Source organism: Sus scrofa, chromosome 2, assembly GCF_054392235.1.
Source record: "Sus scrofa isolate SSC_HxYL_T2T_F1_AM1 chromosome 2, Sscrofa_HxYL_maternal_Yorkshire_Landrace_v2.0, whole genome shotgun sequence".
In the NCBI taxonomy this organism is placed as follows: Eukaryota; Metazoa; Chordata; class Mammalia; order Artiodactyla; family Suidae; genus Sus; species Sus scrofa.
This window is the reverse complement of record NC_139384.1, coordinates 125513937-125540814: the sequence shown is the minus strand read 5'-3', so window position 1 is coordinate 125540814 and position 26878 is coordinate 125513937. Positions and strand designations below refer to the sequence as shown.

The window sequence follows — 26878 nt, the reverse complement described above, 5'->3', positions numbered from 1 at the left end:
ACGTGTGTGATGCTTCCTGGGCCACAAATTTCTCCTGCCTCTGTTATAGTTTTCTCTCACAAGTAGAGCTATGGCATGATATAGATTTAAATAAGCATAGTTCTTTGTGCATTGATGAGCCACTGACACACTGGAAACAGATGATGGTTAGACTGAACCAATGAGCCAGACAGTCTTTCTCTTGATAACCAGTCTCTTATTTTATTTCTTAATAACAATCCATAATGCCTAATCATTTTTTTTAATATTACCAGCCATAACTACTCTATCCTTGAACCTAATGGAGTTCTGGAGACAAAGCCCTTTCTAGTGGCTAGCATAAGCCTCCTTGACTTTAATTCACCATGTAGCATTGCATTTAAAGTTTAAACTTGTTGCTGGGTTTCCAAGTACCATTCTGTTTCCACTCTCAGAACATGCAGCTATAGTCAGATTTGCACAGCAGTCACCCATTTGCTGCAGGGGCTTGTGAAAAGTAATCAAGGGGTAATGTTGTGTGTCGGCACTGTGAGGTCCCTGGAGCAAGGTGCTATATAAATACAAGGTATTAGGATATTTTGACCTGTGGGGGTAGTGGTGCTTTGATACAGCCCTGATACATTGCACTGTGACAGGTCTCTGCATGAAAGGCTAAGACAATCAGCCGCTGAATTTATCTTGCTGCGTAAACCTCAGTGGGAAGCAGTCTCACCTGAATTGCAAGCCAGTGTCCATAGAGGCCATGATTATTTCCATCCCTTATTTAACTTCCTTTTGCACAACTGAAAATATGTAGCTCCAACTGCCTCTCTTTATTAAACAGATCCTGATAAGCTTTAAATGATCCATCAACCCTTGTCTGTGTTTTTATGAATAAATGAACATTTAGGAAGAAGAAACAATTGCAGTCAGGTTCTTCTACAGGAGTTGTGGTCATGGCGCAGCAGAAATAAATCCAACTAGGAACCATGAGGTTGCAGGTTTGATCCCTGGCCTCGCTCAGTGGGTTAAGGATCTGGCATTGCCATGAGCTGTGGTGTAGGTTGCAGACATGGTTCGGATCTGGCATGGCTGTGGCTGTGGCGTAAGCTGGCAGCTGTAGCTCTGATTAGACCCCTATCCTTGGAAGCTCCATGTGCCGTGAGTACAGCCCTAAAAAGAAAAAAAAAATTCTTCTACATATTAGATCTTATTAGTGCAAAAGATGATTCTTGATGGTTCACCTTAAATACTGGGACACTAAGAGCTCTCCTTAGGAATAGAATCTGTAATACAAACAGAAGCATTTAAGTGATCTAGCTGAGCATCACATTCCTCACCTACATAAGAGCTAGATGGTAAGTATCTAGGTGTAACTCTGGGTAATATTTAATCTGTAATAACAGAAACACTGCAATATTTTCTATAAATGAAAATTCAGATGATTGTGGCTTACAATAGAGTCATTTTTATTTATTCATCTTAAAGCCTTGTGAATTTTTAAAGGATGAAAATCCTGGTTTATTTATGTTTTCAGAAAATGCAATAGGATAGGCTTTTAATACATGTTGACTAACAGCAACAGAAACAGCTTTAGAGCCCATTGCAGTCTTCATCAACTACTTCAGCAAATAAAAAGAGAATAAGTGAATGCTTTACCCAGGATTCCATAATTACCCATTGTAGAGTCGGCATTGGGATCAGAATTATGATAAATCTATCAGACCATGGGAAGGAAAAGAACAAGATCTATAGGAAGATTTGTATTGCACCCCTCTTGTACTATTTCTGCCTCTCGTCCACGGGTGTACAAGCACACATGGGCGCATATTCCATCTAGAGACTACAATGCAAGTCTGACCTTAACCAGAACTTTAGGAAACATGAGTTATGCATTCAGCAGTTTGCAGAGTTATAAGCTACTCTAATTCAAAAGTCAATGTGAACAATGTGAACCCAGAGAATTATCATTCTACATCAATAACAAGAGAGTCCACTTTTCAAGAAGAGGTAGAAATATGGGCATTAATATGGATAGAGAACTTCCGGGAAAGCATTTTGGAAGCATGCCATGAAGGTTTGTTTAGCAATAGTATGTCAAGACCCTATAATAACCCCCATAAAACGTGCCCTTTCAAAAGTCCCCTTGAATTAAAATGTTAGCTCCTACCAGATAGCAAGGCTTTAAGCTGAAGTCTAATTACCTACACCTTCTTTTACATGAATGAATTTCATAATAAATGACTCCAACAGCAGAAATAACATGACCAAATAGCTCATTTCCCAGAATGCTGTCCTGACTAAAAGTTCAATGTTCCTTCTTTAATCAGAAGCCTGACCCACCAGATAAATGTGTTAGCTTTTCAACATGACCCTCCATTGATTAAATTTTGCCCAAACTCAGGGAATTAAACAGAAAGGAAAGGAAGAATAAGATTGGTTTTACTTTGTCTTCTGTTAAAGTATCTTAACTGTCTGATTACTTTGAATAAAAATTTACATATTATAGTTTAGGCTTTATCTGAAATACAGAAAGTTTATTTGTAGTCAAAATGGATTTTAGTTCTTGGGTTGCCAATGGCTTACACATATCAGATAAGTAATCATTTGCTGTGTGCAGTTTATCAGATAATGATTGCTAAGTAAGGTAACATTGGTAAAATAGAACTGTTTGAGAATTTAACCAAAGACATTTTAAGTCATTAAACATAGGAGTTACACATTAGATTCTAAAAGAGTTGCATATGCCAAGGATGACCAGTGGGAGAAATAAATACATATTTTTAAACCATTAAGAGAATGGATATGTGTATATATATGACTGAATCACTTTGTTGTACAGCAGAAATTATATCACAAACTTGTAAATCAACCATATTTATATTTCAATAAAACTTTAAAAAGTAAAATATACCAGCAAATCAGCCTAATTTCAAATGTCGAATATGCTAGAGTTTTACATTTTTTTCGCAAGTAAAATACTGCCTAAAATTGAAAAAATTGGTGATGCAACATAAATAAATAAAAGTTTAAGGGGAGTTTCCGTCGTGGCTCAGTGGTTAACGAATCTGACTAGGAATCATGAGGTTGCGAGTCTGATCCCTGGCCTAACTCAGTGGGTTAAGGATCCGGCGTTGCCATGAGCTGTGGTGTAGGTCACAGATGCAGCTTGGATCCTGTGTTGCTTCGGTTATAGTGTAGGCCAGTGGCTACAGCTCCAATTAGACCCCTAGCCTGGGAACCTCTGTATGCCACAGGTGTGGCCCTAGAGAAAGTCAAAAAGACAAAAAATAAAAAATAAATAAATAAAATAAATAAATAAAGGCTTAAGTTCAGAAAACAAAAAAAAAAAAAAAAAAAAAAAGAACCATAGAAACAGCCATCAATTTTAAAGATAAAGTAAGTGAGCCATATAAAGATTAAGTGGCTTTTTTCAGATTCATATCATGTTAATAATCTAGGCAGGACTAGGATCTAGGTTTCTAGGCAATACACTAGGACAAGGCGTTTATCCACAGAATGTACATTCAATAAATATTCTTTTAATGAATGAATGACACAATGCCTTTCAAATAAAACCTTGCCCTACCATTAGGGATTTACTTTTTAGTCTAGTAATAGGCAGAAATTACCACCTATTCTAAAGATGACAGATGGATGGATGGATAGATGGATGACATCTAAATAATGAAGTTCAGAGAAAAAGAGAGTAAATGAAACGATTCCCCAATCCCTAATGTAATGTGAAATAACATTTTTCACATTTTTTGCTATCTCTTTGAATACTTCTGGGTGTTCAGAAGCAAATACTCTGGTACTGTGGGTTAAAATAATTTATGGATGGTGTTTAGATAAACACCTATGTAAAGTATATCCATTATCCAATCCTGTTTCCTTGTTGATAGTGAGGGGTTTGTTTTGTTTTGTTTTTTGGTCTTGTTTTTCAGCCACACCCACAGCATGTGAAACTTCCCAGGCCAGTGATCCCAACCACTGCAGTGACAATGCCAGATCCTTAACCTGCTGCACCAGAAGGGAACTCCAACAATGAGTTTAAAGGGAAAAATTCTTTGTGGATCTCCTCACTTCTTTATGAAAACTCCAAAGAGCATTCTTACCATGGTCACTTCAAGGAAGAAAATATACATCAAGGAAGGAGAGTAAGAGGCATGGATAAGAGATTCAGGCTTTTCACACATTCAGATCACTTTATGAATAAAGAATAAGAAGAGAGGCCATCTAGCTCAGGGCTTTTCAACCCTTCTTTACACATTCCTTCCTTCTTCCCATTCTTCCTTTCTTCTTTCTTTACTGCTCTTCTTTTTTTTAAGCAGTGGAGCACAGTTTAAAAGCACACTGAAATTATAACTATTAATCCCGAAACCAACTACCCATTGAGTCAGTGACATTTCATATCATTAGAGGAGGGCAGATGCTGCCCGTTACAAAGAAGTCAATTCTTATATTTAGCATTTTGAAATTCATGGCAGAGTTAATAGCTTAAAAGATAGTTTTTCTATTTCAAGAGTAAGGATTTTAAAAGAATAAAGCATTTACTGGAATGACAGTTTTGATAAAAATAAGAGCATTAATTTCATACTATCTACAGTAAGGCTAGAAAAAATGCCAGATTATGTAGAAGACATTTTCCACCCTTAAGAAGAGATAAATTTCAACCAGCTCAGAGGAAGAAAGGATAGTCAAGGGGAAAAGCAGGAGAGTGAGTTGCTGGTGAGTCTGCAAAGGAAATCTAGATAGGATTGGGGGTTCTTAGAGCCAGAGAGAAATGTACCCCCTTCTCAGACCCTCATGAGGGGTGGCAGAGAATCTTACAGAGAACTTCCCTCCCCAGCATGGGTTCTACAACTGTGAATAGAAATTCTAGCACGTCAGGCGTGAGTAGAGAGGGTCTGAGAGAGCTCTCCCCTGTGGTTCCAATAGCCCCGAGAGTTTAGGGATCAAATGTGAAAATTTCCAGTGACTCCCAAATGGGAACACAAGTGGCTGAGGTAGTGAACCAGATGTATGATTACACTTGAGATTAGAACATGCTGATGTGGATGTGGTGAGGCCCAGGTGGTTATGGTAGGCCAAAGACAAGTGCAACAAAGATAAAATTGATGACTAGAGTTGAAAACTGATGTCCACACAAAAACTTCCATGCAGATATATATGGCAGCTTTATTCATAATTGCCACCACTTGGAAGTAATCAAGATATCCTTCAGTGATTGAGTAGATAAACTGTAGCACATCCAGTCAATGGAATATTATTCAGTACTAAAAAAAAAAACGAGCAATCAAGTCATGAAAAAAACATAGAATCATCTTAACTGCATATTACTAAGTGAAAGAAGCCCATGTGAAAAGGTTGCATACTATATTTACCCGACTTATATGACATTCTGGAGAGACAATGAAAAGATCCATGCTTGCCAGAGGCTGGGGTGGGGCAGGGAAGGATGAATAGATGGAGCACAGAGGATTTTGAGGGCAGTGAAAATACTCTGTATAATGCTATAATAATGGATACATGTCACTATGCATTTATTCAAACCCCCAAAATACACAACACCAAGAGTGAGCCCTAAGGTAAACTACAGACATTGGGTAATTACGTTTTGTCAACATAGGTTTACAAATTGTAATAAATGTTCCACCCTGAAGGGGGATGTTGATAATAGCAGAGGCTATCCGTGTATAAGCACAGGAGGTGTAGGGAAATCTCTGTACCTTCCCCTTGGTTTTGCTACAAATGACTCTAAGCAAATTAAATCTTGAAATGCTGCCATTTGCAGCAACATGGATGGACCTAGAGATTATGCTTAGTGAAATAAATCAGATAGAGAAAGACAAATGCTGTATGTTATCACTTGCATGGGGCATTTTCAAAATCATGCAAATGAAAGTATATGCAAAACAGAAACAGTCAACAAGAGATACTGAAAACAAACTTGTAGTTACCAAAGGGGAGAGGGACAAAGTAAGAGTATGGGATGAAAAGACACAAACTACTATATGTAAAATAGATAAGCAACAAGAATATACTATATATCTCAGGGAATTATACTCCTTGTCTTGTTGCAATGGAATGTAATCTGCAAAAATACTGAATCACTATGCTGTACACCTGAAACTAACACAATATTGTAAGTCAGTCATATTTTAATTTTTAAATAGCCCCGATGGCTGAAGACTGGCAAAGAGGGGTACATAACTGCAGACACGAATGTAGGATCAAAGGTGGCAGTGAACTAAACATTCACTTCCTCTCAATGCCAGGATGGTTTTCAAGCCCCAGAGGTAGATTCAGAACTCAAGGCAAGAAAAGAAAGGAGCAGAATCTTGAAATACCTTAGTGCAAACTCTGAATCAAATGAGAACCAGAGTGGGGGAATTAACATATAACTTCAGCTCAATTACAGAAAATAAAATCAAAGTTGGCACATTTGTTTAGTGCCTATCAAATATATGTCTGCCGCTTTCAGGAAATTAAAATAGTTGTACTTTGGTGTTAGTGGGTTAGAGGCCAGGAGCCCCATCAGCTCAGGCTTACTCACATCTCCCATGGCAGGGTTTCTCAACCTGAGTGCTATCGGCCTTTAGGGCCACATAATTCTATCAAGAGAGCTATCTCATGCACCGCTGAATGTTTAGCAACATGCGTGGCTTCTGCCAGTAGCAAACACATTCCTCAGACATGACCAAAATATCCTCTGGGAAGAGAGGAGGAAAATGCCCTTGGTTGATAACCACTGTTCTGGAATATCCCCAGCCAACACTGAGAAAGAATCCACACTGAAGCAGCTAATGGACAATACATGATACCCACTTTCTCATTCACAGTGTGGAGCCAAAGCCAAGGTAAGTACATTGACTCTCATTCTGCCTCAATATAAATTAAGGAGACAGTCAGGATTATAACTCAGATGTCCTGACATTAAGTTCTATGCTTTACCCTCCTAAATTTGAAACATCTCAGAAAGCTAGCAGAGAATGTTCACATAGTACCCGCTTATATTTATGCACTGAATGAATGGTGGGATTAGAACTTTAGACCTTGCCATGTCACTAGACATTTCAGGACCAATGAAGAACAATGATCCAAGCCTTCCATCAAAGAAGCAAAGACACTTCTAGAGCTCATGCTTTACCATTCAGTACTGATTCTAACACTCATCTGCTATCTGTGAATCTAAAGTCAATGTAGAAAAATATCACTGGTCAGTTTGTGACTCAATGCTGATTTTTGTGCTGTTATTTCAAAGCTTTGAAGATGCTAAATGTGGAGCGGCATTTTAGACTTCCCAGGGCTCATGTATGACGGAGCTGTTGACAGCCATGTGCTCCCTGGCTAGGTCCAATCTCCTTTATGCAATACAAAGCTCCCCTAAAACTCATTATCTGAACAGCACAGGCTTTACTCAAATGTACTCATGTACTGTTACTGCTGGTGTATTGTCATGTTTACCCTATAAAAGCATAGGTGGCTCTAAAATTGCTAACAGAATTTTTCTCCTTCTTTTATGTTTTATATGATGTCTACCTAGCACAGTATTAGGCACAAAGTAGCAGATGCTCAGATTTGAAAACTGCTAATCACAGTTTTATAGAAATGCCTTTAATTTGTTCAGAAACTAGGTGCCCTAAGGTCCATAGTCTGTCTGTTACAGATAGGCCAAAAGCTGTGATTCTATCTCCTATCCTTATTTATTAATGTGTAGCTGGATGGCACATTATCTGACATCAGAAGCCAGTGGCAGCGTTCCAATCTGTGTTTCTAATAGAGATAAATGTTGAGCAGAGGTGGCAAACTGGCTGACAGCCCACCAAAGACAGCCCTGGGGTAAGTTCTACTTGGCTGTTTATTAAAGGCTACACAGCTAGGCACTGGTCGTGCTCAGTCAATACAAGCATCTTGGCACTAAGCCCACTTCATCAGTTACTTAACTTCTCTGCCTGTTTCTTTATACCAAAAAAATGGAAATAATAGAAGTTCCTACTAATGAGGTCATTATGAAAATTAAATTAATACATGTAAAGTTCTGGAACACATGTAGTGTGGCACAAATTAACTTCTCCATAAATATTAACTATCATCATCATCATCACCCCTACAAAGGCTACTAGAAGGGATTATACCACCAAACACTTGCCTATCAGCCCTTCCAATGACTAGAGTCCCTGAAACTATTTACCAACCAAATAACCAAACTCAGAGGCTTAAAGCATAAATCAATTAAAATGCTCAACCCTTACATAGGAAGATTGTCATAGAGCTATTCATCAATCAGAATATTTAAACATTACATTTTAGTATTAAATGATATAAAAAGCCTTTATTCTTCCTAAGTCTTTTTCTTAGCTCCAATCAAGTCTTGGAGGTTTCAGGAGACATATTTTCATTACAAAATACCTGAAACTAACCCAGGCCTCAGCCACTCCTGGTGCCCCAGAGTTAACTCTGAAAGGCAGAAAACAGTATGATTTTCTTATGTATTGTTTGAAAGAGGTCATGGATACCCAGAAACAAGACTGCAGCCATTAAAAAATTATTAAAATATGTGTATTCTCAGCCAGGCTTCCTTCTCTTCTGCTAAAGAAAGTTCTGGCTTTGCCCATGTGGTTTCTCTCATTCCTCTGCCCTCTAAACACAACAGCAAGGATGGCTCCTGCAGAATTCCAGCAATAGCTAAGAAGCAGAACAGGAAAAAAAAAATATCAAAGCAAAGAGGGTTTTCATCAAAAATAAATATTCTCCTGTTTTGGGAGATGAGCAGATACGAAAACTACCATATATAAAATAGATAAACAACTAGATCCTACTGTGTAGCACTGGGAATTACATTCAATATCCTATATTAAGCCATAATGGAAAAGAATATGAAAAAGAATATATATACACACACACTATATATATATACACAAATGCACACATATATATAAAACTGAATCACTTTGCTCTACACCAGAAATGCAATATTGAACACAACATTGTAAATCAACTATAATTCAACAAAAATGTTTTAAATATACATATTTTTATTTTTTTCAAAAGACTGAAGGGCAATGGAAAAAAAAGGGGTAGGGGGAAGCAGTTTAGAGAAAGAAAGGAAAACCTGGTGGCTCATGTGTGCTAGCTGTTGGGGTATGATTCAGTGATGAAGAGGCTTGGGGTAAGAGCAGCCACTCCTGCAGAGAATGACAAACTTTGGGGAAGATTTCCAATGTGTTTATGTCCCTAATACCTCTCCCCCTTCCACTTGCCATCTGATGTTTTCCTCGACAAGAAACTAAACTTGGAAATGTTTTCCTATGTGGATTTCTCTCAGACCACTGTCTTTATATCAGTACCTAGCAAAGACCTAGGCCACGTAAGACTTTTCATGACAGATTACACAAAATATCCATCAGTGAGGAGGGAGGACTCACATTTGAATTGTACAAATATCCGGCAGTACTTAATCAGATTTCAAAGAAGGTGGCATTGTGACTGATTCATAAATGGTAGAGGATGATTCATTTGGAAATGGTTGCTCGGTTGCTGCATTAGAGTTGCTGACGAAGCACAGTGGGAATTCTTGGAACCACTAGAGAAGGACTGACATGGATTCAACTAAAACCCTGGAGGGAAGCGGCAGAGAATTCCCTGTGCCTTACGTTCCATTTGTGCTTCCACAGGAGGCGGTGGCAACAGCAACTTTATTAGCAGATACAGCCAGTGCAGCTCTGCGGGCTAGAGCCCAGCTGCTTTCTCCCTTCTCTGAAGTGCAATACAAATTAATTTGCCAAAACATCCAAGAGTCATCTTTGTACTAAATGAGGCATGATTAAAAAAACACACACTGGCTATGTTTGTCCTGGCCACGTTCATTATCATGATTTGCTAAACATTTATGAGCCCACCACTATTTTTGGGTGGCAGCAGCTCAGTAAAAGCCAACAGGACCCTGGAAACACACCATGCTGCTGCTTCTGGAAGGCAGAGCTTGCTTCAGATTTATTTGTTGCCATTTTCCAGCAAAATATTTCAAAGCAATCTAAAAGTTTGGGAGAGCAGGCTTCCCTAATAACCCTATCAATCCTAAACCCCACGGCGTGCCAGGGTCTCAAGTGATCTTAAAAATAATAATGATAGTACTGAAGAGCAGCAGCCAAATATCAGCCAATACAAAAAATTCTGAACAGTTAGGAAAAGAGAGAGAGAGACTATGAGACTATACATAGAGATTAGTCACAGTTTATAAAACATTGATGACTTTTGGTTACTGTGCCTTACTCCTGAAAATCGAAGAAATTCATGCATAACCTATATAGTAGGATGTCTTTAGAGTAAATGAAAGCATCTGAATAATACAGTTTCATTCGACTTTGAGACTCCTTTCATCTTACATAACTACCAGGCAAAGCATTGTTGCTCATATCGCTTTGGTTGATTAAGTTGTAAAGTGAGGCTTGTCCAGGCCCTGTGTGTCCCTTGAAAATTCTTGGGAGGGGCTTCCCCACATCTCTTCCAGTCCCCATAAGGCTGAAGTCTGCAGAGGATCAGACATTGCCCAAGCATCTCCTCCTGCTCTAGGCATCTCAGGCTCCTATTTTCAGGACAACTGCAGTGCCCTTGTTTTCTTGACTACATCCTTGCTTGCTTTGTGAGAGGAAAAGCGGTAGCTAGCTTTTACTCGGGAGGCCACAGAACTCTCCACTGTAATTAAAAAGTACAATATCAAAGTTAGCTCTGCCTCTAGCAAGACAGAGGCTGTGTTAGTCAAAGGTCTTTGTCTCCTTCCTGACAGATCATCAAATTCCATTTAAAAAAAAAAAAATGCAAATAAGAAAAACCCCTACAAGGCAGAAAAAGAATACACTGAAGAAAAGTCAATAAAACAATTTGCTCTTCAAGGGAGCAGCAGAGGTAATTTCCACTTTGATCTTCCATATCTGCATTCTGGTTTGTACCTGATTTATTCAATTTCAGAGAAGGAATCTCCACATTCAACTTTTTGATTAAAACCTGTTTTGTTTGTTGATGGCAAAAGCTTTTAATTATCCTCACGAAGAATGACCTCACTGTATTCAAAAAAAGAAGTTGTTTCCAAGCCCTGGGACAGGAAGAGTATAAGGATGTATTAATTCATAAGGATGATATGAAATCCTTATAAATTACTTGAACCTGTGACTCAGGGAGTACTAGAAGTCAAAATGAAAACTGCACAGAAGTCAAAATGCATGGCTTTATGCAAAGTTACAGAATCCTGAGCATTTTCTTTGCCAAGTAGACAGCTCTAAAGTTACAGACTTTTATAATTAAATTCAACTTGCAATTTATAAAAGAGAAAACTGAGGCCCACACACATTCATTACCCAAGATTATCCCATTACCCAAAATTTACCTGCTTAGTGGTGGTAGCCAGTTTTGTCTCCTAATCCCAGCCATTCACTCATTCACCATGAGACGGCAATAGAGAGCTCTCTTTAAAAGCACATGCTGAGGCAGTGGGCAAAATGCCAAAACATCAGGATGATGTGGTCTAGTGATTTAAAAATGAAATCAATCATCTGTATGTTTAAGTGGCAGAATGCCAAATAACCAAACGACTAAATATTTAAACCTGGGCTGTCACCTAAGTCTTTGTAAACTGCTAGGGTGGTTTTAAATGAACTGCAGTTTGCATGTATTAAGGTTGGGTTCCTCTTGCCCTTTAGGGATTCTTCCTTCTCAATAGTTCAAAAGACTCTGTGTCTCCAAAAAGTGAAAAATCAATGCCTTTTCCCTGACTGCTAACAAGACTAAGTTAATTACGAACATCTTAGTAGTTGAAACTAGGAAAACACAATGACGTGTTTGGGGATTTCTTGAGGAAGCAGGACTTCGCTGACTTGCAGTATCATATCCTGCATTGGCGGTTACCTCTAGGTGACTCTACTTCTAAATACATACACATAGTAAAAAGCATGTCGTGTATGCACGGCTGTACCAGAGATGTATCATGCAGAGCAGGTTGGCTGCCAGAGAACTGATGAGAAATTATCATCTCCTCTATAAAATGACCCCCTACACACAAACATGGGTAAACTTGTTAACCATTTGCAGTTGGATCTTAGAGCCCTTATTTCATTTGATCTTAGAAACAATTTTATGCAGTAAAGAGGATACTATGACTATCTCACACCAGAGATGGGGAAACCAAGGCTCTTAGGCCTTAGAAGTTGCACACTTCTAAGTTGCAGACTCTGACCTTGTGATTCATACTCTGGCACCCCTTCATTTGCCCACATCACCACCTCACACTCAACAGTGGAGCAAGTGATAGCCACAAAGTATTTCTCCCAGTGATGTTGCCCACAGTTTCAAGCAAGGGATGAACTGTCTTACCTTGATTTTCAGAGGTTCCCGTGCTGGAACTGCTTAGTCTTCACTTGCATCTGATTGACATGCAGTTGACATAAATGTGCCACATGGGATTCCGGATGCCTCCTCTCTGCTCTCTGTTAGCTGCCCCTGCCATCCCTTTAGAATTCAAAGGTGTGAAGGCAACACACGCAGACAATACATCCCCTTCTTAGTGTCCGTCCCCTTGTCCTATTTACAAAAGAAGGGGGAAGCCATATAAGCAGATATTCTTAAAAGAGCCAGAAATGTGGGACCTAAAGACTATGGAGAAAGGGAGAGTTGACTTTGGTACTTTTACAAGGAGGTGAGCTGTTAGTTGGAAAAACAATGTGTATTTAGTATTCATTCAATAAACATGCACTGAGCACATTTTGTGTGCCAGGCATTGGCTGTGCAATAATAAATAGGATGTGGACTCTACCTCTGGGACTTCATAATAGAATGAGAGAGAAAAGCAAATGAAAAATTAATAATTATCCCATTTTAAGTGCTTCAAGAGCAACATCAACTGTTAATAATCATCCAACTAGAAATAGAGTATTCGTCCAAATAGAAATGAAAAGTTTCACAAAATTCTAGAATCAATAAGTTTTTCCACTATAAACACTTCTAAAACTGAAATAAGTAATAAATAAAGCAGTTATTTATTTTGGACTTAATCGAGGGTCCTGAAAAAGCACTGAGAGTTAAATCATTTAGAGCTACCACGTTCCTTCTCTAAGTCAAATCTTGGGCTATGCTGTGAATGAAAAAATAATAATAATAATAAATAAATAAATAATTATAGAAGGTGTGTTAAGTACTCTAATAGAGCAAACTAAATAATGCTATAAGAACGGAGAAGAGAATTTAGATAAAACAGGGACATCAAGAGGGATTCCCAGGATATATGACCCCCCCCAAACTGAGTTTAAAGGGTAAAAAGGAGTTTATAGTTGTTAGGGACTGAATGTTTATGTTCCCTCAAAATTCATATGTTGAAACCCTAATCCCTAGTGTGCAGATATTAGGAAGTGAGGCTTTCTGGAAGTAATTAGGTTTACTTGAGGTATGAGGGAAGAGCCCCTATAATAGGGGATTAGTGTCCCTATAGGAAGAGGAAGGGAGACCAGAGTTCTTTCCCTCCCTCTCTTCCTCCCTCCCTCTTTTCTTTCTAACTAGACACAAAGAAGAGGTCATGTGAACACAGAGTGAGATGGCTGATGTCTACAAGCCAGGGAGAAAGCTCTTAATGAGAAATGAACCTGTCAGCACCTTGATCTTGGACTGTGCAGCTTCCAGAACTGTGAGAACTAAATGTCTGCTGTTTAAGCCACTCAGTATATGGTATTTTGTTATGACAGCCTGAGCTGACTAAGAAACCATGTTAAAATGAAGAAAAGCAGCCATTTAGAAATAAAAAAAGGAAGTGAAAAAATTACAGATGCTCAAGATAGCATGCCAGGTTTGAGAACTCAAAGAAGGTTGTCATGATTAAAGGGTGGGCATGCATGTGGCTTAGTGCAAGAAGATGATGCTTCAGAAGCAGGAAGCTCAGAAAAGCTTTAAATGCTAAAGTGGGCCCTTGAACTTCATGTTGAAAGCTACTGAAAGATTTCAAACAAAATAGGATTTATTCAGAATTGCAACTTAGCCTACTCTACAGGAGGGCTACAAGATAGGGGTAAGGAAAAAGTGGGAAAGGGAGTATAAATATGCTCTTTACTTTAGAGACTAATCTTTCCTGATTTTATAATCTTGGTCAAGCCACATGATTCAAGTGTGCTGACTGGTCCTCCCCCAGCCGTAGGCATGGACAAGAAATTTCATTCTGGGCCAGTTAGAATACTTTTTCAACAATGCTTAGAACAGGGCTCAACATCCAAGACATGGAAATTTCATTCTGGGCCAGTTAGAATACTTTTTCAACAATGCTTAGAACAGGGCTCAACATCCAAGACATACTTTAAAATATTATTGAATATTATTAGAAATGGCATTGTGGAAGTGATCCATGGAATTCTTGAGGTCCAGGGATTGTAGTTTACGGCACTATAAAAGGAGAGGATAGAAGGCTGGTGTCCTCATTCAGTCTTCAGTTTAAGAGGAGGTGCTGGAAGAGGGTTGACAGAAATATAAATACGAGTAAAACACAGTTCTTATCCTTAAATGTCACAACTTTTTAAAATTTAAAAAATGTAAATTTACAAGATCCTGCTGAATAGCATTGAGAACTATGTCTAGATACTCATGTTGCAACAGAAGAAAGGGTGGGGGAAAAACTGTAATTGCAATGTATACATGTAAGGATAACCTGACCCCCTTGCTGTACAGTGGGAAAATAAAAAAAAAAAAAGAAAAATGTAAATACATAAAATGGTACCAATAAAGGAATATGGTCATCCAGGAAAAAAAAAAAAAAGGTGAATTGTACTTGCTGTTGCAGGGATCAAGAAAAGCTATGATAAGGGGATAGTTTTTGAGCTGAGCCTGGGGTGGATGAAATTTTTGGACAGATAGACATAGGGACAAAATCAGTATTCAACTGAGTCAAGGAGGATGAGATTATGGGTCATTAATTTGAATCCCAAAATGGCAAAAGAGAAAGAACTGAACACTAAATTACTTAGGAAAAGGAAACAAGCAGAGGCAATGGGAGACAATGGTAAAGTCACCTGAAGCATTCAAATGGTAAGAATTAGTATCAAATCTGCCAATGGTTCAGAAGGAGCTCTAGGAAACAAGAAGCCTTGTATGTGGAGGGAGGGATGAAGAGTTTCTACTTAGAGAGGAAAAGCAGGAGGGAGGAACCAAGTGAAGGATATCTCTCCATCATGTGATGAGGCTCCCACAAGCTACCCACAGAATGGTGGATGAAGGAGCGAATAAGATGGGGAACCTTTGTGCTGGTCACATCAGGATCCGTGTAAGCCTCAGGCTGGAGATAGCAGGAGCAAATTGTTGGCAGAATGTGGATGAGGTCATCAGAGCCTTGGAGAGTGGAGCAAAGACACCTCATCCCACAGGGAGAGTCTGACTTAGAGAAAAAAACAACCATTCATCTTCTTATTTATGCTGGATCCCTCCATCACTCTGGTTGCTCAGTCCACAAATCTTCTTTGCACTAGAAAGCGGTCATGTACTCAGTGAGGTGGGATTTAGACTTTTCTTGCAACTTTTCTTTTAACCTAATATTAGTTTTAATGTATAAGATTCAAATGGAAGCTAAGCTCACTTTTTTTTTTCCTTTTTATGGCCACCCCTGTGACACATGGAGTTTCCCCGGCTAGGCTGAATTGGAGCTGCACCTGCTGGCCTAAGCCACAGCCATAGCCACGATGGATCATTGACCCACTGAGTGAGGCCAGGGGTTGAACCTGCATTCTCATAAACACTATGTCAGGTTTTTAACCTGCTGAGCCACAATGGGAACTCCAAGGCTGTAGTTCTTGATGGGAGAAGCTCCTTGGCACAGGGAGCTTGTGCATGCAGTTGTCTTCCCTTGGCTTCCCTAGCTCCTAACTCACTCTTGAGCTGCCCCACCCTCAACAACCTCATCATTTCCAGATTGAACTATTTCCTTCTATGAAGCACAAGGCTTGGCATTTTATTCTGAAACTCCCAGCTTAAAATCCTACCTGGTTGGTATTTTGCGACATTGATCAACACCTGCAGAATATAAGAAATGAGATACCGGGGAAGGAAAGGAACATTATGTTGTTCCTGTTAGCACACTGACACATCACTATTTCTATTTTATCTGAGTATTACTTCATGCTGTACCAGGAATTACAGAACAAACTAGTGTAGGAAACCCTGAATGGAAAAAGAACTGGGGAGTATAAAGTCAAATCCAACCCAGTTTAGGAGCATGAAATGAAAAGGAGGAGAAGAAAGGAGTGAGTCTTAAAACCTGCACCGCAACCTCCCTCTAGGGAAGAGGTGAGAGGGCCTAAGGCAGGATCTGAAGATGACGCCTTAGGAAGAAGTGTAAGGAGAACGATCAGTTTAGTCTAAGCCACAAAGCCTCTAAGAGAGTCGCTGATAGTTTTGCTCAAAGGGCATAAGAAGAGGCAGTTGCCTTGGTAACCCAAGGGGTATCCAAAGAGGCACCAATTACAGTTGTGTAAATGTGTCAATGACTCAGCTGGCAGAGCAGGCCTGAAGGAAGCAAGGAATAGAAAGCAGAGTGGTAATAAGGCAGGGTGGTAGAGGAGGAGAAGAGGCATCTTGTAACTGCTGTCTTCTGGGTCATGACTGAACACTTTCGATATCCTTCATCTCTTAGAAGATATACCCCAGTGACTCACTAGAAGCCAAAAGCAGTGCAGAGAGGAAACGTGCTTGCATTATCGCCAAGGTGTTGTCATACTGAATTCAAAATGAGAAGTTTAGTCATCATAACTTGACAAAGGGTGATGTCACGACAGCTGAGTGAATCCAGTTTTCTTCAAAAGGCATTTTACGGATTCGAGGGTGCTCTGTTACAGTCCCATCAAAATATTTCTAAACCTGACTATATTTATTTTTGCTGTCATAACTGATTGGTTAGCATTTTTCTTCTCAAGTTAGTTTAGAGTATTCCGTGGCCTTTTTCTAATTCTTGATAAACTTCCTCATAACTATGTCAAAAATCATAATTTGGGAATTACTCCCAATAATCTCTACTGATTATAGGATATTGGAGCAGGGCAAGATGAAAAGCTTGTATCTATTTTCCTCACATAAATGAGGACAGAAACAAAAAGGAGCAGTTTGAGCCAAGCAATTGCCTAGGGAGCCAATTCAATTTCTTTTATAATTTTTAATTACACAAGTAATACAAGAAATATTTTCCTCATAAAAATTTCAATAATACAAAGCAAAATTCTCCAGTTACCACAATACTTAATCCTGCATGCCTCTTTGGATGTGTCCACTATTATTAGTTTGGTGTTTATTCTCTACAACCTTTTCTATGTGTTTATACATACATATCCATATATAAATCTAATTTAGGAGTTCCCATTGTGGCACAGCAGTAATGAACCAGACTAGTATCCATGAGGATGTGGGTTTGATCCCTGGCCCCACTCAGTGGGTTAAAGGATCAGGTGCTGCCATGACCTGCAGGGTAGGATGCAGACTTGGCTCAGATCTCGAATTGCTGAGGCTGTGGTGTAGGCCAGCAGCTGCAGCTCTGATTCACCCCATAGCCTGGGAAATTCCATATGCCACAGTGCAATCCTAAAAAGAAAAAAAAATAATTTACATGATATCATATGCTTTCTTCATTTAATATTCTTTGACATATAATTAGGTCAAAATATACTAATCACTAATCTACTTACTCCTTTTTAGCTGCTACAGATCATTTGTTCTAGGGTAACAATAGCTACTTTAACAAGTAAATCCCAGAAAGTCAACTTGTCCAATGAGAGTGATGCAGATTGACAGGTAGCTTTCCTCCATTCAGGAATCTAAGCTCTTCCCATCTAGTTGCTGACTCCCTCCTATGGTCTTCTGATTATATTCATCCAGTGAGTGGCAGAGCATGGAGAACGTACATGTACTTGTTACAAACCATAACCTGAAAGTGTGACCCACATTACTTCCACTAATATTACACCAATTACTTCAGGGGAGATTTGCCAGTTTAACTCTTCGGCCATTGATTGGTCGTCTCTAGTTCTGTTCTCACAAGCAATACTGCAAACAATGTTTTGGCCAGCCTTTAAAGTACATGGACAAGTATTTTTCTGGGTTACAAAGTGAGGTATTGAAATGCACCTGCAACATGTGGAGGTTCCCAGGCTAGGGCTCATATCAGAGCTGCTGCTGCCCGCCACAGCCACAGCCACAGCCACAGCCACACCAGATCCAGACCGCATCTGTGACATACACCAGAGCTCACAGCAATGCTGGATCCTTAACCCACTGAGCAAGGCTGGGGATTGAACCTGCCATCTTCATGGATACTGCTCAGATTTGTTTCCATTGAGCCACAATGGGAACTCCTTCAAAGATATTTCTTACCTTCATGGAAATTTTGCTCTACAGAAAAGACTATCCCTATGTATACTCTACCAACAAGGTATCATTTCCCTATATGCTGCTAATACCAGCTGTTATCCATCATTTACATTCTACCAATAAAATAAACATGATATCTGATCGCTCCAAATTACATTTCCAAGATTTCAAAATTATGTTGAGCATCTTTTAATATGTGTGTTGGCTTTTTATATGATTGTATCTGTGAATTAATTACTCATAACTTTTGCCAATATTATTTGGCTATAGGTAAAACAGAATGTTCAAATAGAACTACCATAATGCAGTTTTGACTGTGGCCATAAGACTTGGGATCAACCTCATTTACATGACAAAGTGAGCTGTGAGAAAACAAAAGCAGGACTTTTCAAAGGTAGCTGACAACCAGTTTGGGAATTTAGCTGAAATCCACCTCTTATCCACAAAAGGACTTTGCGAGGCTGAGAAAGAGTGGAAATATTATAAGGAACAGAAAGGAATTTTGAAGAGTGGCTGGAGAGACATCGGAATGGAATATACACTTCTCTTGCTCAAAAACAGCAAAATGGGCTTTAAGGATGTCGTCCCCTAACCTTAGCCAAAATCTGATCCCAGTCTCCTGGAGATTGGGGACAAAGAGACCTGAAGTCTCAATCACTCCTGAGAAATCTAAAGGCAAGTTACTGTAGGCAGCCAGCCATTCTGCAGGTGGAAGAGAAAGAGGTCAGTCTTTATTTTTGTAGACCAAAGAATGTATGTGATTCCCCTGGACCAGTAGTGGTCCATGCAAAGGGACAAGTTCATGTGAGGCTATCCTAAGTTCCAAAGGCCACTTAGAGGGGTCAAAGGACTCCTAGCAGAGAGAAGCTGGAAGCACATTACTACGTGGTTAGAGGCTGAGGAAGGAATAAGGAGTGACTTGCCTGAAGAATTTACTTACTTTATCAAGGTGAACTGCAGGAGAGTGTATCTTTGTGACAGGGCAGGAAAGGTCTCCAAAAACTCCAGTCATGCCCCACAAGGTGCTGAGGCCAACACATGACCACATCCATCAGAACATATAGAACATGTATGTTAAATCCCTTTTCCTCACAGTCTTTCCATAATTTCAACCACAGAGGATCCACAGCCATCATAGGAAGTGGAAGAAGAGGTTGAGAGTACTGGAATTATGGGAAGGCTTATCCACACACCAAATCCTGTGCAGGCTGACTCAGAAGTTTATACCTTCTACATCATCCAGGTTGAAAACCTCAAGGACAATGGTGAGGTGAGACCAGGGAACAAAGCAAGAGGCTTATCCAAATTTGCTAAACCAAATTTTAGCAGGATATTTGTACCAGAACATGCAGTGTTCATGAAGATAAAGAGGTACAAAGGAGAGGAGACACACAGGTCAGTTTGCAAGAGTGACAAGGGATATAAACAAAGAGCAACTGCTGCTCTCAGAGAGGGAGAGGACCACATGCTGTGTGGGCACCTTAGGAGACTCTTTCTGCTCAACATACCTCCCAATGCTTTGAAAAAAGAGAAAAAGAAACTAGCATAAACAACCTAAGAAATATGAGTTTCCTGGGGTTCCCGTCGTGGCTCAGTGGTCAACGAATCCGACTAGGAACCATGAGGTTACGGGTTCGATCCCTGGCCTTGCTCAGTGGGTTAAGGATCCAGCGTTGCCATGAGCTGTGGTGTAGGTTGCTGATGCGGTGCTCGGATTCCACGTTGCTGTGACTCTGGAGTAGGCTGGCGGCTACAGCTCTGATTCAACCCCTAGCCTGGGACGCTCCATATGCCACAGGAGCGACCCAAGAAATGGCAAAAAGACAAAAAAAAAAAAAAAAAAAAAAAAGAGTTTCCAAGAAAGTATGATATTGATAATTATCTGAATTCAAGGAACACACATCGGATAGAATTTTAGCTTGATTATGTTTTTGAAGGCGTGAACACATTTAAAATGCTAAGAAATGTGTCCAGCATACAGCAAATGCTCAGTAAATATTATCATTGTTATTATCATTATTAAAAATAATCAGATTCTGTGTGAACAAAAACTATCTGGTAGACGATTTTGTGCAATGATTCGTACAGTCACTAAAATGCAGTGCAAGCTTCTGTTTCATTAAAAATTGTCATTGTTGTAGTCTCCTGGAAAGACGTGTGTGTATGTATAAAATTTCAAATGACTACTGAAATAAACCAGATGAACCCATATCATCAAAAAAAACCCTTTAATTCTGCATGGTAGAGATTGTCCTATTACTGTGAGAGCCAGGTGTTGATACTAACATTATACCTCAAAGCCACCTATTCTCCCCTGGTAATTATGTGTTTAAAATAGCCATGAAAGAGTGCATATGAAGTAAAGCAAGCCGGAAAGAGCTTTCCTCTGGGTAATGAGGAGCCGGGGCATAATGACCTCGGGCGGGGAGAAGTGATCCAAAACCAGAAGACTGTAGCCGTGCCAAAACAGACTTGGGTGTAGGTAACTGACAGTCTCCAGCCAATCATGAGTTTTCAGCAACTGATGACAGCAAAACCCAACTCTATTTGGAGTCACCCTTCCCCACGAGAAGGATCTGGACAGAGAGGCCACCGATAGCTGCCAATCCCTTTAGAGGCAACTTAGAGCAAGTGGGCAGTGCCAGAAACAAAAAGCATGAGAGATGTGCCATCATGGATTTGTGAGGATGTGCTCCCGATTTTGTTTGCCAAAAATGATCTGAAAAGTCCCCTGGAATCCTCGAAGCCTTCCTGGTAATTGAGATCACTTTGTCTAAATGAAGTGGGTAAAATGGCACTGGTTTACTTAGTACTATTCATTTTAGGAAAAGTAGTCGTAATCAGCATAGTCACCTCTTCTTGGCAGATCTGAAAAATTTCTAATCTGCCAAAAACTCAAGTTCTTAGGAACATGACTTCCTAGAAACATCAGCTACAGGAAACTTAAGTATCTGGAAGGTAAGCATTGTGGGAAGAAAGAAGGGACTAAGGCACCAGCCACTACTAGATTTAATTCTAGCAGATCTCACTAGTAGGCCCATAGGAAGTACTTCCCTATTTTAATGTTAATCATTTGACCCACAAAGTCTCTATTTTCTTAATATTTTATAATTATCAGCATAAATGGCCATCATATAATTAATAGGTGATGGTTAATTTCTCGAAGTTTGCAGATACAGAAGTCGAGTATTATTTGTGCACATGCAGGCTTATCACAAGGGATCCTGTGTCTTCTGATCTACAATCTCGATATGTACAGGAAAAGACACTCTTGCCTTTTCTTTATGAGCTAGAACAGAACTCTGCCCAGTTAGAAGCCCAGCAAAACCAAAACTGAGGGATAGAGGTGTGGACAATGGAGGGAAAGGATCTGGAGAACTTTATACATTAGCTATAGAGGAGCAGACAAGATAGCACAACTTTTGTGTCCTTTCTACAAGCTCACCTACACTGTACTGTTCTAGCAAGGGTAAGCAGGAAGTTTAGCATGGCAATGCTATACTAGCACAATACTGACCTCCTAATATCCAGCAGAAGTTGTGTAGGTGTTTCACAAATATTTTTTGAAAAAACGAAGGAAGAAAGAAAGGAAAGGAGGGAAGATAAGAGGGAAAGAAGAAGGAATGGAAGGAACTGAGGAGAAAAAGAAGAAAGGACTACATTGCCTTTAAAATTACCCAGCGCCATTGTCACATTTTGCAAATGTGCTAACGGAGACCCAAAGGAGTTGACAAAAGAGAGAGCAGAGTGGTACCCCAGGTCACGGTTGTATAACTCCAAGCTCGTTCTCTCTTGTTCTCATTCTCGACCCTCTCCCCACCCCCACCCCGTGAGGACACAGAAGGCAATTGTCTGCAAGCTATGAAGAAAGCTCTCACCAGAACCTAATCATGATGGCACCTTAATTTGTACTTCTAGCCCCCGGAACTGTGAGATAATTAATTTCTGTTGTTTAAGCCCCCATTATGACATTTTTTTGGCATTGCAAGTTGACTAAGACAACACCTGTAGAATTCAACCCTACTCAAACCACAACAGTCTTTGTCCTTCATTTCCCATATGGAATACCCTTTCTCATAACTATCCCACTCCCTACCATGTGCCCATAAACACACTCTGTTATAATGACACACTTTCTCGTTGGTTCTGTTCACATTTCATCACCTTCTAAAACTTCCCAGATCCTGTCCCTGTCAGAATGAATCTGCTGTAATTCAGCTTACCCAAAGCCCAAGGTATTATAAAACTGTTGTGTCTTATTAGATCTTCAGGCTATTCAGAAACATGAGTTACTACGCTTACTAGGCTTTGAGCTCCCAGAAGGAAAGGGTGTGGGTCCCATTCATCTTTTATGACTTGTTCTGCCTAACATCTTGTCTGACTCCAAGCATCTTGTTAATAAATATGTGTTGATTAAGTAGAACCAACGATCAAGCACTTATTTAGTCCCAGATGAGACTCTTTCCAGCCAGAAGAGAGACTGGCAGGTCCCCAAAGGTTTAGCATGCAGGTTTTTCTCCTCTAAAATTTAAGAAACTGCCCGTAGATTCCGCCAGCCTTCTGAGCACCAGAAAATCGATGACAACAAATGGTGGTGTCAAAGGGCCAGGTCATGAAGGAGCACACACACTGGAGGCACCAATGGCTGGTCCACCCATGCAGTGCCTCCAGGAGCTTATCAAAGCAGCCCCCACCCGGCCCCCTGTGTGGACCCAGGTCAGGCTCGGGCAAAGGGCATCCTGCTGATTTCTGTCCTCACTCTTGGAGTGATGTCTGTGTCTGTCAGTAAGGGGAGGAAGGGTGAATTATCTGTCTCAATGCTGGGCTGCAAGGCACAGAGAGGAACAAATAGCCACTTGTACTCCAGCAAGATAAGGGAGGAAGAGGAATGGCAAAGCAAGACTATGAGATGGGGAAGCCAGGGGTGCAAAAACGAGCTGGATTCCAACTGTGCAGAGAAGGAAGACGGAGAATGACTTGCTATGTATGAAATACATCATTCGTTTTAATTCCCAGAGGGAGGCAGGACTATCTAGTATGAAAATGTAAGGTGAGCATTCTAACATCGCTAGCCTTGCAGTATTCACTTTAACACGCCGGCTAAGAATTAGAACCCGGAACTGAATTATTATCTTAGAAGCACTCTAATTGGTCATACAGTGAGGTGCTCTCATGCATGATAAAACTCTTTGCATCAGTATGCTGCATGGCCTTCTTATTGCTACCCCTACTCCAAGCCCCACCATCCCTTCACCTTTCCCTCCTGTGAGGACCACTATTCCTTCCAGAACAGCCAACTCAGTTACTGTAACAAAACAGATGAAAGTCTTGAGAGAGATGCTGGGAACCCTGGGGTAGAAAGATTGAATGAAAAAGGAAAGAAAAAAAAGAAGAGAAACAAGCAAAGTTAATATATAAGGCCTGAAAAAACTACTTTCACATTCTCATTCCGGCATTATCTTTGCCTGGCAGCTGCAGCTGTTCACGCACTTTCATCCCTGACATAAACAGTCCATATCTGCAATTACCAACGCCCGGGGAGCAAGCATTAGTATGCTGCATACAGTCTGGGAAAAGGTGTAATGCTGGGCTTCCTCCTCCCTTAGAAGCCCCTAGCAGACAGGCCCAGAAACAAAGCAAAAAGAGATACAGAAAAGCCAAGCATCTGCTGGAGGCCAGAGCCCATGTCTGATGTATGTGGTCAGATGGTTGTGTCAGAATCAAATCGAGGTGAAGAGAGGTAGAGTCAAAATGCAGCCAGTGGCCAAGACAGATTTTTAAAAATCTGTCCAAAGCATTAACAAGACCACCTTTCGGCTAATTTTAGAGGTAAATTAAATGGTAACAAAGAGGAAGGGGGATTCCCCCAAAATCAAGCACATAGGGACAAAAAAAAAAAGGAAAATTGCAAAGGAAAAATTATTGAATATTCTCTCCCCTTTAATATGATAACACAGATCTGTCAATTGACCTTGTGTCATCACTTCTTGGCCTAGTTAAAATCACATGCCAGGAGTTCCCATCATGGCTCAGCTGTAACAAATCCAACTAGTATCCATGAGGATGCGGGTTCAATCCCTGGCTTCGCTCAGTGGGTTAAGGATCCAGGGTTGCCCTGAGCTGCAGTGTAGGTCGCAGATAGGGCTTGGATCCCGCAGTGCTATGGCTGTGGCATAGGCTGGCAGCTGCAGCTCTGATTCAGCCCCTACTGTGGGAACTTCCATATGCCTCCCTAAAAAGACAAAAAAAAAAAAAAAAAAAAAAAACAACCCACATGCCATTACACCCCGCATAGAACAACCCAGGTCAAATAAGTCTTAATAAAATCAGGCTCTCTAAATATCTCAGCTTTATGCAATAACTAAATCTTAGAGAACTGTGGGAAACTTTTAAAGTCCCCTAATTAGAAAACTGTATGAAAGAAAATTGACTACAATTTTATCAGAACGTTAATGTCCAATAATAAGGGACTGGCTAAATCAACTATAAAATGTACAGTTACTAGAACACTATGCAACCAGTATTTTATAGTTTTGAGCTATATTTGATATACATTCACTAAACACAAGCCTCATAAAGAAGCTTATGAAACGAGATTTTGTTTGATCATAGATAAAAGCATTTCTGGCCAGGATCAGAAAAGGTCAGTCCTTGGCTCTATAGCATGTGCCTGCACCAACACACAGACACTGACTGGCCACTTAAAACAACCCCCCTTCCTCCCTGAGGACCAGAGTCCTGGGTCTGATAAACTGTGGTAGATGCCACAGACAGTACTAGTTTGCTCTTACAATATCTTTTTTCCCTCTTTCCTTGCTGACAGCAACTTCATTTGTTCTAGTGCAATCATTTGTCTTGCTAAGAAAAAATTAAGAAAAAATAAAAAATTGTCCCTCCTCCTCAGCATATAAGTTTTCTCTAAACAATAAGATCTAAGTGTAAGGCACTGGATGGGACCTCTAGGAAATCTCTGTAAAAAGGAGCCATCAGTTGGCATATACCTTTTGCCCAAGTATGATGCTGAAGAGGAGTAGTCATCTTGTGACCATGAGGCAGCAAGTCTAAGGTCAAAATCCACACGCTAAGGTGACAGAGCAGGAAGACAAGGAGCACTGGCTCCCATTTGGCATGTGAACCGCAGTACATGTTCTGCACCATCTGTCTCTAGACTTCTTGTCACATACAAAAAAAAAAAAAAAGAGAGAGAATAAGAAAAAAATGTTCTTCAGATATTCTGTGGCTTGCATCCAAGTCTTCTACTTTTTTTTTTTTTTTTTGGCATATGGAATTTCCCAGGCTGGGGTTGAATTGGAGCTGTAGCCGCTGGCCCCACACCACAGCCACGCCAGGTCTGAGCCATGTCTGCAACCTATACCACAGCTCATGGCAATGGCAGATCCCTAACCCACTGAATGAGGCCACAGATCGAACCCAAGTCCTCATGGTTACAGGTCAGACTTGTTTCCACTTAGCCTTGGTAGGAATGCCTGCTTCTACTTTTTACAGGTGATATCCATTAAAACCTGGGAGAAATAAAATCCTCCTCACCTTTCCTCCCATCCCTCAACAAGAGAAGCCAAATGAAAGTTTGTTGGTTGATTGGCATCCAGGGTTGAACACTGCCTTCACCCCCCAAATTTGTGTCAAGACATGTGAATGTCATCTTATTTAGAAATAGGAGTTTTGAAGATATGGTCAAGTGAAGATGAAATCATAGTGGGTTAGGTTGAACTCTAAATCCAATTTGACTGCTGTCCTTATAAGAAGAGGGAAATTGAGACACAGAAATGAATAGGGGAGAAGGCTGTGTGGAAACTGAGGCAGAGACTGGAATATTAAACCTATAAGACAAGAAGTGCCCAGGATTGCTAGTAACAACCAGAAGCTAGGACAGAGGCATGGAACAGATTCTTCCTCAGAGACTCCAGTAGGAACCAACCATACTAACACATTGATTTTAGACATCTAGCCTCCAGAATTATCAGAGAATAAATTTCTGTTGTTTAAAGCCACCAAATCTGCAGTCTTCTGCTACAATAGCCCTGGGAAACTAATATAATTGGTTTGCCACCTATGCGCAAAGATTTATTTTTATACACCATGTTTCTAAAATGAGCAACTGATGACTACTAGGAAAACTGAATTATCATTCTGATCCCCATGAGGTAGGTCAGAATTTAAGAATCCATGGACAATTGTAATTCTTTATGGGCTCTTCTCTTGGGGAATGACCAAGACCAGGAAAGAATCCCAGTTTTTCATTTTAAAGTGGAGACACCAAAGCAGTTGAAGCCAATAAAATAACTTGGAACTTTTTGATGAGAAGTCAAACACAGGAGTTATGTAATATGAATAATCTAAATGATCAAACTATAATACACTGCTTGCTGGATATGCAAATTACAGGTCTGAATATAGATTCTGAAATGTACCAGTATTTAAATGATCAACAATGAAAAATGTGATAAGCAAATATGGAAACAATCAGCAAAATACTATGGAAATTGTTGGAATGAAATGATATCCATGTAAAAACCCA

General features: G+C 40.0%; 1 long non-coding RNA gene across 14 annotated transcripts in view; it reads right to left on the bottom strand.

Moving 5' to 3' along the window:
- LOC100626591 (uncharacterized) overlaps positions 1-26878 on the bottom strand; it is a 229355-nt gene that overhangs the window by 100060 nt on the left and 102417 nt on the right. For 9 of the 14 annotated variants that reach the window (XR_014838539.1, XR_014838532.1, XR_014838526.1 and 6 more), the window contains exons 2-3: positions 12331-12537; positions 11348-11485 (exon numbers count right to left, since the gene is read on the bottom strand). This is a non-coding gene — a long non-coding RNA (uncharacterized LOC100626591). Of the gene's footprint in view, positions 1-7479; positions 10660-11347; positions 11486-12330; positions 12538-25340; positions 25509-26878 lie in introns of those variants that run through there. The other 5 variants (XR_014838536.1, XR_014838535.1, XR_014838538.1 and 2 more) reach the window with 3 other exon arrangements.